Source organism: Colletotrichum fructicola, assembly GCF_000319635.2.
Source record: "Colletotrichum fructicola Nara gc5 chromosome Unknown KSG_Nara_v1_contig09, whole genome shotgun sequence".
Lineage (NCBI taxonomy): Eukaryota > Fungi > Ascomycota > Sordariomycetes > Glomerellales > Glomerellaceae > Colletotrichum > Colletotrichum fructicola.
The window spans coordinates 4,089,515-4,098,425 of NW_027094059.1; positions in this window are offsets into that span (position 1 = coordinate 4,089,515).

The window sequence follows — 8,911 nt, forward strand, 5'->3', positions numbered from 1 at the left end:
ACACCACAGGGCAACACAGTGCATAGTCAGGTTCGAAGGATTTGCGCAAGGTGAAGTAGCGTTCAGTTCGTACACATCACAGAGAAGCGAGAAAACAAAGCATGTATACCAGATAGTTTTGAAGAGGACAGGGAGATATATAAGGTATCAAAATAAAAATTAAAAAGATGAAAAAACAACAAAACAAAAAGAAAAAGAGAAAGGAAAAAAGACATAAAAGTAAGAACGGGAGGTTCAAAGTAGATACAGACAATATATCAAACAGCACGAGGCCAGAGGCATATAAAAAAGAGGGAGCAAAGAGAGGGAACATTCACACATATATAAAACGTATAAGTAGGATTAAGGTAAGATAAATAGAGATAAGCATCCGAAGTTAGGGTTATACATTAAAGATAGTTAGATTTTAGGGTTATACGTAAAATTGTAACATAATGAGGGTACAGACGCCAAGATAATGGTAATCATTCAGGAAATGCAAAAGGAACGTCGATATATGGCCAAAAGCAGAGTAGCATAATAGAGAAACGAGAGGAGATAGTAAGAAGGATATAGTTAAAGGGTTCGCAGTTATATAAGACATACATAGATGTTTCATTCATTAGTAAGGCCATATTCAGAAGAGAAAGAACAGAATCAGTTTATACATCATTCAACATACGGTTCAGTAGAAGCAATATCAATCCAGAGAGGACGTTAAGATAGGACAATAGCAGTATATAAGATGATTTTCCATGCATATTTCAAGATTATTATAGTTATTACAAGAAGAATAAGCAAGCAGCAGGTTATATTATAGATATAGGTGACAAAGACAATATAGTTTAAATATTAAAACGTGCCCACAAGCCCATGGCACATGGTGTATAATCAGAGTAGTAGGATAGACAGGTCAAAGTATAAGGCATTTTGAGATCATATAGTTCAATATGAAAAGAGAGTCAAAGAAAGAAAAGTCACAGAGGGAATAAGGAGTAGAAGAGCAGCAAGAAAAAAGAGAAGAAGAGGGAGGGCAAGAGGTTTAGGGTTGAAGGAGAGATCAAGCAGGGAAGAAGAGCAAAGATATTAATTTAGGGTTAGAGTAGAAGTGTAGTTTGCAATTTTTAGGGTTAGATAATAAATCAGGGTTAAAGGAAAGGTTAGAGTGATGGGGTAAAGTAGGTCAAAAGGTCAAAGAGAAAGTGTAAGAGAAGGGAGGTAGTAATAGAGGAAAGGGAATTCAACAGGAAATGAAGGGATAAAGACAATAGAGGTTATGTAGAATAAGTCAGAAGATAAGGGAGTCCGCAGGTCAAGACCATATTAAGATAGGGTTAGCAGAAATGGCGAGGAGGGGGAAGAGAATGAAGGATGATAAAGGAAGGTTACATAGTCACCATTTAGGAGGAATTTTAGAACAGAGGAAATAAAGTAGAGAGAGGTAGGGAACAAGTAAGACGAATAAACAGAGAAGTTAAGACGAGGAGGTAAGCGAGAGAAACAAGTCATATAGCAGGTTAAGTTATTTATTCGTAAGTTCACATTTAACACGGACAGGAATGGAAGTTTAGAGTTATTATTGTAGGAGTAGGTAGAAATAGATAAAAGAAAAGGGTTAAGGTCAGAGCAGGAGGAGGTAGTCAGGAACAGATAAGAGGGAAGGGTTAGGGATAGACAAGGAAGATTAGAAACAAAAGGTCCGGGTTATAAAAATAGAGTGAGGGAGCAGAAGGGTTAGGATTATAATTCAAGATGAAGAGGAGAGGAGTATAGGGAAGGGACAAATGGGGAAGAAAGGTTAGGGATAGGGCAGAGAGAAAGGATAGGGATTCATAAGAAAGATGAGAGACAAAAGGTTAGGGTTTTTTTGGGGTTAAGGGTGAGAGCAGAAGGAAACAGTCACAGTTCAATATAAAGAGGACAGGAGAGGGGATAAATAGGGGGGAAAGGTTAGGGATAGATAGGAGGAAAAGGGTAGAGATAGAGCGGAGGGAACGGTGAGAATGAAATGGAAAGAAAACGTTACAGATGGAAGAGAAGTATTTAGCGTTAATCCAGATAGAGGTCGTCAGGAACAGATAAGAGGAGAGGTCAGGGATAGACGAGAAAGATTGGAAACAAAAGGTTAGGGTTATAAGCGTAGAGGGAGAGAGCAGAAGGAAAGAGTTATAATTAAATATAAAGAGAAGAGGGATTCGGGATAGGTAGAGGGAAAAGGTTTAGGGTTAGATAGAAAAAAGAAAAAGGAAAAGGTTAAAATAGAGCAGAGGAAATAGTAGTGATCAAGTACGAAGGAAATGGTAAAGATAGAACAGAAGTATTTGGCGTTCATTCAGAGAAAGGTGATTCATAATAAATATAAGGGAAAGAGTAAGGAAGAGGTTCAGTCAAAGGAGCATAAGGAGAAGAGCAAAAGTTCAAAACAAACAAAGCAATAGAAAATAGAAATAGCAGTCAAAAAGGAAGAGGAAAAGAAAGAAACAAAAGCAGAACGAAAACAGGTTAACAGGTAGAAGAGTTAAGAGGAGGAAGGAAGGAAGCAAAATAATAAACAAAGAAGGAAGCAAAGTGATTACATGATAAGTTCACGTCAAATATGGACAGAAGAGTTAGAGAAAAAGTAGAGATAAGACAAAGGTTCAAGAAAGATAAAAGCAAAGGGTTAGGGATAGATGCAGAAGAAAGAGATAGAAGGTCAGGGTTATAATAGAGGGACAGGGTTAAGGACGGAGAAAAGAACAAGGTTAGGGACAGATGAAGGGAAAAGGTTAGGGATAGAGCAGAGGGGATAGTTAGGGTTAGATATGAAGAAAACGTTAAGGATAGAACAGACGTATTTAGCGTCAATCCAGAGGGATAAAGATGGTTAAGAATGAACATAAGGGAAAGAGTAAGGAAGAGGGCAAAGGTTGAGAAGAAATAAAGTGGTTAAAATGACAAAGTAAATAGTATAGTTTACGCAGACATAATTACACAGCAAAACGCATAAGACATATAAGAGTAGGAGAATAGGATGGAAGCAAGAGAGGCAGGTGTTAGGGTTAGGGAGTATATTTCAGAGAGAGGGGCGGTTTTATGGTTTAGAAGATAGGGATAGGAGTTAAGGAAAGCAAAAAAAAGGAAAAGGGAAAAATAAAATCAAAAAGAAAAGAAGAAAGAAAAACAGGTTAATAGGTGGAGGAGTTGAGAGGGGGAAAGGGATAAGGATAAGCAAAAAAAGGAACAAAGAAGGAGGAAAAGGGATTAAATGACAAGTTCAGGTTCGATATAGGCAGGAGGGATGAGGAGAAAGTAGAGATAAAAGGTCAGGTTGGTGGCAGGGGGGACAGGGGTGGAGATAGATGTAAGAAAAAGGTAAGATATAGAGCAGAAGGAGATAGTTAGGGGTAGATAAAAGCAAAGGGTTAGGGACAGATGAAAGGAAAAGGTTAGGGACAGATGAAGGGAAAAGGTTAGGGATAGAGAAAGAAGATAGAAATACAGGTAAGGGATAGATGAGAAATAAAAGGTTAGGGACACATAGAATGAAATAGGCAGGGGCGGACAGAGTTAGGGTTAGAGATAAAATCAAACAAACAGGTTCGGGATAGATGGAGGGAAAAGATTAGTAACAGTTGAAAGAAAAAGGGCAGGGAAAGGGCGGGGAGGTCAAGTCAAAAGAGCAGGAAAACAAGGTATACATACGTAACAGGTTAATACAGTAAACAGTCAGGTTAGAAGCATTTCCACAAGGTGAAACAACATTCAGTTCGTACACATCACAGAGGAGGAAGAGGATATAGTATATATACCAAATAGTTTTAAAGAGGTTAGAGTGATATAGAAGGTATAAGAATAATAAAAGAAGAAATAAACAATTGATGAGAAGAAGAGAAAAGAAAAAAGGGGGAAAAGGGGGGGGAAGCGAAAGCACAAAGGTAAAGATGGAAGGTTTTAAGCAAATATAGACGGTATATCAATACGAAGCCAGAGGCATGTAAATAAAAAGGAGCAAAGAGAGGGAACATTCATACAGGAATAGAGCGTAATATAAGTAGGTTAAGGTAAGATAGATTGAGATAACCGTCCGAAGTGAGAGTTGTTCGTTAAAGATGGTTAGGATTAAGGATTACATATGGAATAAATAACGACAAGGGTATCAACACAGACGCCAAGGTAATGATAATCATTCGGGAAATATAATAGGGATATTCAACAGGGGGCCAAAAGGAGATAAGCATCCCAGAATAAAGAAAAGAAGAACAATAACAAAGATGTAATTTTTAGGTTCGTAGTGATACATAAGATAGATAGACGTTTTATTCATTAGTAAGGCAATATCCATAATACAAACACAAGAGCCGGTTCATATATAGTTACATACAGAGTTAAGAGAAAGCAAAGTCAAGCGGGGTGGAGGAGGTCAATATAAGATAACAGGAGTATAGTTCAAGATATAATCAGGGTTTATATATTTCAAGGTTATAGTATAAATCAATAAAACATAAGCAGAATGCAGGTTTTATTACAGGGTTCAAGCAGCAAATAACATACAGGTCATGTATCAAGAAGTGATTCGTAATGCCATCAAGGGTTACACACAATCACAGTAGTAGGATAGATGCAATGGGGCATAAGGCATTTTACCACCATAAGGGTTAATATTATAGGGGAGTTAAAGAGGGGATAGTAACAGAGGGAATAAGCAGTCAAGAAGCAGCCAGAAGGAGAGAGTTAGAGGAAAAGTAAGAGGTATAATATAGAAAGAAATAGTAAGTAGGTAAGGAGACCAGGGATTTTAGACCCAGAGTGATATAGTACAAAAGGTCCAGAGGAGCAGTAGAGAAGGTAAACCAATACACACACATATATATATATATATATCATATATAGACGTAAGGGTCAGGGTTTCAGGTTAGTTTTAAGGTCAGATAACAAGTTAGTCAGAAAAGAAAGGCAGAATAATAGGAATAGGGTGAAGTAAGTAGAAAGTAAGAAGAGAGGCAGTAAGACAATAAAGGTAGCAATAGAAGGAACACAATTCCACAGTAAACAAAAGAGGTAAGCATAATAAGGTATGTTTAGGGTAAGGAGTGATATAGAATATAAGAAGAAAAGAAATAAAGATAAATTAGTAAATAGGATAGTTAAGACGGGGAGATAGGAAGGCAAAGTAGTTTATAGAGAAGGAGGGAAACATATTAATTTACATTTATTTACAAGTTCAAGTTATATATATAGAGGGGTAAGAGAGAAAGTAAAGACAAAAGGTTAAGGTTATACAAGACAAAAAGGGTAGGGTTATACAAAAGTTTTTAGGGTTAAGGTTAAATAAAAGAAAAAAGTTGGGGACAGATCAAAGAGAAAGGTTAGGGATAGACAAAAGGAAAGGGGTAGGGTCAGAGGACAAAGACACAGTTAGGGACAGATAGATTTTAAAGGGTTAGGGACAGGTAAAAGAAAAAGGTTAGGGACAGAGGAAAGAGCAAGGTTAGGATTAGATAAGAAAACGTAGAGACGAAAGGGTTAGGATAATAGTAGAGGGAGAGGGGTAGGGATAAATGAAAGAAAAAGGGTAGGGTCAGAGCAAAAAAGAGATAGTTAGGGACGGAAGGAAAGGGTTAGGGTCAGAGTAGAAGGAGACAGTTAGGGACAGATGAAAGAAAAGGGTTAGGGATAGTGCAGAGAGATTAAGGTTAAGGTTAGTAACAGGGCAATATAGTGCACAGTCAAGTTCAAAGCATTTGCCCAAAGTGAAATAGCATTTAGTTCGTACCCATTAAGGAGAAGGGAGAGAATAAAGCATTTATACCAAATAGTTTTAAAGAGGATAGGGTAGTACATAGGGTATGCGGGAGGAAGAAAAAAAAAAGAGAAAGAAAAAAACCAACAAAACGAAAAGAGAGAGATGAAGGAAAAGAAACATAAAAGTAAGGATAAGAGGTTTAAAGTAGACACAGACGATGCATCAAATAGCATGAGGCCAGAGGTATATGAACAACAACAAGCGAAGAGGGGGGATATTCACACATATAAAAAACATGGTATAAGTAGCAAGGTAAGATAAAACAGATGGAGTTAACCGTCCAAAGTTAGGGTTATATATTAGGGTTAATTAGAATCAAGGGTTAGATATGAAATAATACAATGATAAGGGTATAGACCCCAAAACAATAATAACCATCCAGGAAATGCAAAAGGAACGTCAGTTTAAAGCCAAAGGCAGAATAGTATAAAAGAGTAATAAGAGGAAATAGTAAGAAAGAAATAGTTAAAAGGTTCGAAGTTATATAGAACATATATATAGACATATCATCCATTAGTAAGGCCATATTAACAAGAGAAAAAAACAGAACCAGTTTAATATGATTCAACATTAAGTTCAGAGGAAGTAATATCAAGCCAGAGAGTACGTCAAGATAGAACAATAGCAGTATACAAGATGGTTTTCGATATATATTCCAAAGTTATTATAGTTATTATGAGAATAATTAGTAAGTAGCAGGTTACATTAGAGATATAAGTAGTAAAGACGATATAGTTTATGTATTAAGAAGTGTCCATAATACCATAGCACATAGTGTATAATCAGAGTAGTAGGATAGATAAGTAAAGGTACAAGGCATTTTGAGATCATATAGGTTCATATCGAAAGACAGATAAAGAAAGAAAAATAACAGAGGGAATCAGAAGGACCAAAGCAGCAATAAAAAAAGGAAAAGTAGAGTAATAAGGTAAAATAAGCAAAAGATTCAAAGAGAAAAAGTTAGGGTTAAGAGGTAGCAATAGAGGAAAAGAAATCCGACAGTAAATAAAAGGATTTTAACAATAGAGGTTATATAGAATGCGTTAAAAGATAAAGAAGTCCGCAGATCAGAACCATAAGAAGATAGGAGTAGCAAAAATAGCGAAGGGGGGGGGGGGGAGAGAATAAAAGATAAGAAAAGAGGGTTTCAGAGTTACCAGCCAGAAGGAATTTTAGAACAGAGGAAATAAAGTAGAGAGAGGCAAGGAACAAAAAAGATCAATAAATAGAGAAGTTAAAATAAAGAGGTGAGTAAGAGAAATAAGTTATTCAGCAGGTTACGTTATTTGTTTGCAATTTCACATTTAATATAGACAGAAAAGTTCAAGGGAAAGTTTAAATGAGGTTAGAGTTATTATGAGAGGAGCAGGCAGAAATAGATAAAAAAGAAAAAGGGTTAAGGTTAGAGCAAGAGGAAGTAGTCAGGAACAGATGGGGATAGAGACAGAGAAGGAAAATTGCAACAAAGGGTTAGGGTTAAAGAGTAGAGGAACGGAGAAGGGATAGAGTGGAGGGAAAGATTAGAGATAGATAAGGAAAATAAGAGATAGAAAGTTAAGGTTAGGAGAGTAAAGGGAGAGAGTAGAAAGAGACGGTTATAATTGAATATAAAGGGGAGAGAAGTAGAATAGAGATAGATAGGGGAAAAGGGTTAGAAATGGATAGAAAGAAAAAGGTTAGAGATAGAGCAGAGAGAACAGTAATATTTACATATACAGGAAATATTAAAGAAAGAACAGGAGTATTTAGGGATAATTTAGATAAAGGTTATTTAGAATCAATAGAAAGGAAAGGTTTCAGAAGAGGTTCAGTTCAAGGAGGATAAAGAGAGGCGCAGAAGAAGGAAATAAATAAAGCAATAGAAGATAGAAATAGCAGTCAAAAGGAAAGAAGAGAAGCAGCAAACAAAAGCAAGAACAAATTAACAGATAGAAGAGTTATGAGGAAGAAAGAAGCAAGCAAAATAGATAAGAAGAAAGGAGGCGAAATGATTCAATGGACAGTTTACATGGAATATAGACAGAAGAGATAGAGAGAGAGTAGAGATAAGAGGTTAAGGTTATAGCAAGAGGGGAGGGGTTGGGATAGATTCAAGAAAAAAGATTGGATATAGAGCGGAAGGGGATAGTTAGGGGTAGGGTTAAGACGAAGGTCGGAGAGAGATAAAAGGTCAGGGTTACAACAGAGGGAGAGGGTTAGGGACAGAGGAAAGGAAAAGGTTAGGGATAGAGAAAAGAACAAGGTTAGGGACGGGTGAAAGGAAAAGGTTAGGGCCAGAGCAGAGGGGATAGTTATAATTGAAGATGAAGATGGGAAATATATATTTCAGGGATAGGGGTGGTTTTGTTATTTACGAAAATTTAGGAAATTGGAACAGCAGTTCAAGAGCAAAAAAAGAAAACAGGAAGAGAAAAAGAAAAGGAAAAAGAAGAGAGAAGAAATCAAGAGAGGTTAAAGGATAGAAGAGTTGGGAGGGGGTGAGGGGTAAGCAAAAGGAAGGAGAAAGAACAGGGCAAAGTAATTGAATTAGAAGTTTAGGGTGAAATGTGGAGGGAAGAGATGGAGAGAAAGTGGAGGTGGAAGGTTCGATATAGAGCAGAGAGCAGAAGGAGATAGTTAGGGGTAGATGAAGGAAGAAGGTTAGAGAGAGACAAAAGCAAAGGGTTAGGGATAGGTGAAAGGACAAGGTTAGGGACAGAGAAGAGGAAAAGGTTAGGGGTAGATAGGGGCCAGTAGACGGGTGTGTAGATGGGGGATAGAGAGGGCAGTAGGTAGATGGGGTTTATATCGGGCGATGTTTACAGAGGGCGTGCAGATGCAGGATGAAGGGGGTTGTGGACGGGGGTGGAAGGAGAGGTGAAGGTGGTGTGGTGAAGGTGGTGAAGGTGGTGTGGTGAAGGTGGTGGAGGTGGTGTGGTGAAGGTGGTGGAGGTGGTGTGGTGAAGGTGGTGAAGGTGGTGGATGTGGTGGAGGTGGTGGAGGTGGTGAAGATGGTGGAGGTGGTGAATATGGTGAAGATGGTGAAGATGGTGTGGTGAAGGTGGTGGATGTGGTGGAGGTGGTGTGGTGAAGGTGGTGGAGGTGGTGAAGATGGTGGAGGTGGTGAATATGGTGAAGATGGTGAAGATGGTGTGGTGAAGGTGGTGA